Source organism: Pocillopora verrucosa, unplaced genomic scaffold (assembly GCF_036669915.1).
Source record: "Pocillopora verrucosa isolate sample1 unplaced genomic scaffold, ASM3666991v2 scaffold_46, whole genome shotgun sequence".
NCBI classification, from domain to species: Eukaryota; Metazoa; Cnidaria; class Anthozoa; order Scleractinia; family Pocilloporidae; genus Pocillopora; species Pocillopora verrucosa.
In genome coordinates this window covers 12,973-17,447 of record NW_027078184.1, presented here as the reverse complement: position 1 = coordinate 17,447, position 4,475 = coordinate 12,973, and the positions used below count along the sequence as shown (strand labels likewise).

At 48.6% G+C, this 4,475-nt stretch overlaps 3 non-coding genes and 3 pseudogenes across 3 annotated transcripts; 2 read left to right on the top strand and 4 right to left on the bottom strand.

Moving 5' to 3' along the window:
* The first annotated feature begins 530 nt into the window (after positions 1-530).
* Positions 531-656, top strand: LOC136278670 (5S ribosomal RNA; annotated as a pseudogene).
* A 1,063-nt stretch (positions 657-1,719) lies between these two features.
* On the bottom strand, positions 1,720-1,888 carry LOC136278691 (U1 spliceosomal RNA). Its single transcript, XR_010716491.1, has one exon. It is a non-coding gene; the product is annotated as a U1 spliceosomal RNA (small nuclear RNA).
* A 239-nt stretch (positions 1,889-2,127) lies between these two features.
* Positions 2,128-2,339, bottom strand: LOC136278698 (U2 spliceosomal RNA; annotated as a pseudogene).
* Positions 2,340-2,850: 511 nt separating this feature from the next.
* On the top strand, positions 2,851-2,969 carry LOC136278664 (5S ribosomal RNA). The gene has a single exon (XR_010716465.1). It is a non-coding gene; the product is annotated as a 5S ribosomal RNA (ribosomal RNA).
* A 984-nt stretch (positions 2,970-3,953) lies between these two features.
* Positions 3,954-4,117, bottom strand: LOC136278688 (U1 spliceosomal RNA). Its single transcript, XR_010716488.1, has one exon. It is a non-coding gene; the product is annotated as a U1 spliceosomal RNA (small nuclear RNA).
* Positions 4,118-4,349: 232 nt separating this feature from the next.
* On the bottom strand, positions 4,350-4,475 carry LOC136278700 (U2 spliceosomal RNA; annotated as a pseudogene).

The following is a 4,475-nucleotide window of genomic DNA, read 5'->3' as shown; positions in this document are numbered from 1 at the left end:
GATTTGCCGAAGCATGCCCTGGGTGAGGGGGGTGGTCGAGCGGATCCGTCCCACGGTGTATGGTGGATAGTAGGCCGGTCGCCCAACAAGCCCTTGCGAGTCCCGCAGACGGTCCCAGAGGCTGGACCGTTTGGTATATCCTCACTGTAAGATTTTTTAAAGCCAGATACAAGCACCCTCACGGAGCTAAAACATTGTATAATAGTTTTTTAGGACACGTTATGTCTATTGGGAACCATCCCGCCCCTCCCTAGGGAAATAAGTGATTCAAATCGATGCTCCTCAAGTGTTAACTGGGTTGAGGAAAATTACATTAGGGTTAGGTAACGGAATTAGGGGGGGGGGTAGGGTAACCATTTCTTAGGGTTAGGGTAACAATTTCTTTAGGGTTAGAGTATCGATTTCTTAGGGTTAGAGTAACGAAACTAGGGCTTTAGACATTTCAAATTCGCCTACACTCAGGGATGTGGCCGCTTTACAGCCTGAACATGGCCGATAACAAGCAGAATTTTCGAACTCCCATTTCCTCAGTCTACGACCATACCACAGGGAAAGCACCCGGTTCTCGTCCGATCACCGAAGTTAAGCTCCTGTCGGGCGGGGTTACGGTTAGTACTGGCATGGGTGACCGCCTGGAATACCCCGTGTTGTAGGCTTCAATTTTTTGTCTTGCGAACATCTCTAAACGTTTTATCCCAATAAATAGATCTCTATACACCACAATTTCACCTCATAGAGAGCCTTTAGGTGGAGTGAGGAACCAAAAGCAAAGCAAAAAAAACGAGGGGGGGGAAACACCCCTCTTTTGTCAAAAATCGGCCAGTATAATGGCGGAAAAAACTCTAGTGCGCCCCCCGAGCGACTTTTCTTACAGAGCGCGCGCGAGCGAGTGAGCCACGAGCGAGTTATGAAACAGTACATCTATGATGTCAAATTCTACGTCTGTGATATCAAATCATTCCCAAATAACGAAACGAAAAAACAAAAATGAATAGGAAAAAAAGCACAATTCTGAGACCGCAGTTTTAAGCCATCGGTGCCGTGGCAAAACACGCGCACACTTCCAAGAGGAGGCGAGCGAAAGAAAAAAACGGCACTGAAAGTCGACAATGGGTGGATTCAGACTGCAAACGAATCGGGGAAAAAGGTTCGATCTACTTTTACTACTCTGCTAGTTTGGTTCCTTCCCTCGTTGTCATTCGTTCACTCGCTTGCTCGACACAAAGGATACACTAACGATAGCAATAGCATTTCTAAAAGCGGCTCCAAGAGTGGACAATAAAACCGCTCAATATTAAGGTTCAACAGTGTACTCACGGGCCAAGTCGAATGCCCTTCTATGCTCGCTCGCTCGGTCGATCGGCCGTTTGGTTTATTTCAATGTCCCTTTCCCTTTCGCGCGCATAGCACAGCACGGCACGGCACGCCACCACCTGCCAAATACAAACGGAACAGGACTTTACACACAATAGAGCAGACAGGCCTTGAACAAAAAAACAGATCAGCACAAGTTACGCAACCCGCCCCGAAAAAAATCACCTGGTTTCCTTCCTCCAGTCGTCTCCAATGCCACTTATAACACAAACGTGCCAACACCTTGGGCCCAGTTGTGCGTCATTTGCTTTCTTTGCAAAGTCTAACGGTCCACTGCAAAAGCTCAAAAATACCCTCGATAGTCAGTAAGAGGGCCATATAGACATAGGTTGGATGACTTTTGCGAGGGGACGAGCGCGAACGCCGGTCCACACTACCAGAAATTAGACGCTTCGAGTTACCCCCATTTGGGGTAATCGCAAGGGTCAACCAAGTCGAAGTGCAATGAAAGGGCCTCGCCTTGAGAGGACTGCCATCCTTGAATCACAGTACCTCCCGCAGTTCAGGTAAGTATGCTTTTTCAGCGTCTGCCTTCGGCAGGAAAAAAGCCGCTTACCCCTAGGTCCTTGTGGTAAGGCTTTGCGCACTTCAAGAAAACGTAGGCCAGCGGCCGTTCCTGCCATTGTCTGTTGTTCTGAATTATCATCCCTCTTTCACCTCTTCCCCCTCTAAGCGGCGGGAGCGGCTCCTGTAAACATAAAAGAATGCTATACCGTTGACCTTTGTTTTGGATTGCAATGGGTCTTCCCAGAGGGACGTCGGGCCGCACTCGGAGGTAGTGCTATAACGAGCAAACAAAAAAAACCGTGGCTGGGACGAGGCAAGCCTCTTTTTCCACAGCCCAAGTTCCAAAAATCAGTTTAATATAAATGAGCTGCTCAATGAGCAGCGTATCAGATATTAAAGCTGATAAGAACAGATACGTACCACACTTGACTCTTAGCCAAAAAGGCCGGAGAAGCGATGCCGAAGCATGCCCTGGGTGAGGGGGGTGGGTCGAGGGATCCTTCCCACGGTTTTTATGGTGGATAGTAGCAGGTTCGCCCCCACCAAAGCCCTTGCGAGTCCCGCAGACGGCCCAGAGGCTGACCCGTTTGGTATCTCCTCACTGTAAGATTTTTAAAGACATATACACTAACCTACGTAGCTAAAACATTGTATAATAGGTTTTTAGGACAAGATTTGTCTCTTGGGACCCCTCACTCCCCTCCCTAGGGATTAGTGCTTCAAATCGATGCTCCTCAATGTGTTAACTGTGTTGAGGAAAATACATTAGGGTTAGGTAACGACTCGGGGTTAGGGTAACCATTTCTTAGGGTTAGGGTAACAATTTCTTAGGGTTAGAGTATCGATTTCTTAGGGTTAGAGTAACGAAACTAGGGTCTTAGCATTTCAACTTCGCCTACCCTCCGGCATGTCGCCGCTCTACAGCCTGCACCTGGCCGATACCAAGCAGAATTCCGACCCCATTTCCTCCTCTACGACCATACCACAGGGATAGCACCGGTTCTCGTCCGATCACCGAAGTTAAGCCCTGTCGGGCGGGGTTAGTACTTGGATGGGTGACCGCCTGGGAATACCCCGTGTTGTTGGCTTCATTTTTTGTCTTGCGAACATCTCTAAACGTTTTATCCCAATAAATAGCTCTCCATACACCACAATTTCACATAGAGAGCCGTAGGTGAGTGAGGAACAAAATCAAAGCAAAAAACGAGGGGGGGAAAACACCTTTTTGTCAAAAATCGGCCAGCTAATGGCGAAAACTCTAGTGCGATCGACTTTTCTTACAGAGCGCGCGCGAGCGAGTGAGCACGCGCGAGATGAACAGTTTATGATGTCAAATTCTACTTCTGTGATATCAAATCATTCCAAATAACGAACGAAAAAATGAATAGGAAAAAACGCACACTTCTGAGACGCAGTTTTAAGCCATCGTGACGTGGCAAAACACTCGCACACTTCCAAGAGGAGGCGCGCGAAAAAACGGCACTGAAAGTCGACAATGGTTGGATTTCAGACTGCAAACGAATCGGGAAAAAGGTCGATACTTTTACTACTCTGCTAGTTTGTTTCCTTCCCTCGTTCATTCGTTCACTCGCTTGCTCGCACAAAGGATACACTAACGATAGCAATAGCATTTCTAAAAGCGGCTCCAGTGACAATAAAACCGCTCAAAAGGTTCAAAGTGTACTCACGGTCCAAGTCGAATGCCTTCTATGCTCGCTCGCTCGGTCGATCGGCCGTCTGGTTTCCTTTCATTTCCTTTCCCTTCGCGCGCATAGCACAGCCACGGCACGGCACGCACAACCTGCAAATACAAACGAACAGGACTTTACACACAATAGAGCAGACAGGCCTTGAACAAAAACAGCCAGCAAAGTTACGCACCGCCCCGAAACTCACCTTGTTTCCTTCCTCCAGTCTCTCCAATGCACTTCTACCCCTCCAAACGTGCCAACACCTTGTCCAGTTGGGCGTCCTTTGCTTTCTTTGCAAGTCTAACCGGTCCACTGCAAAAGCAAAAATACCCTCGATAGTCAGTAAGAGGGCCATTATAGACATAGTTTGGATGACTTTTGCGGGGACGAGCGCGAACGCAGGTCCCCCCTACAAGAAATTCTACGCTCGAGTTACCCACATTTGGGGTAATCGCAAGGGTCAACCCAGTCGAAGTGCAATGAAAGGGCCTCGCATTGAGAGGACTGCCTCCTTGATCACAGTACCTCCCGCGTCAGGTAAGTATGCTTTTTCAGCGTCTGCCCTCGGTGAAAAAAATCCACTTACCCCTAGGTCCTTGTGGTAGTGCTTTGCGCACTTCAGAAAACGTAGGCCAGCGGCCGTTCCTGCCATTGTCTGTTGTCTGAATTATCATCCCTCTTTCACCTCTTCCCCCTCTAAGGGCGGGCGGGGCTCCTGTCAACATAAAGAATGCTATAACCGTTGACTTTGTTTTGGATTGAATGTGTCTTCCCAGAGGGAAGTGGGCCGCACTCGGAGGTAGTGCTATACCGAGGCAACCCGTGGCTGGGACGAGGCAAGCCTCTTTTCCACAGCCCAGTTCCAAAAATCAGTTTAATATATGAGCTGCTCAATGAGCAGCG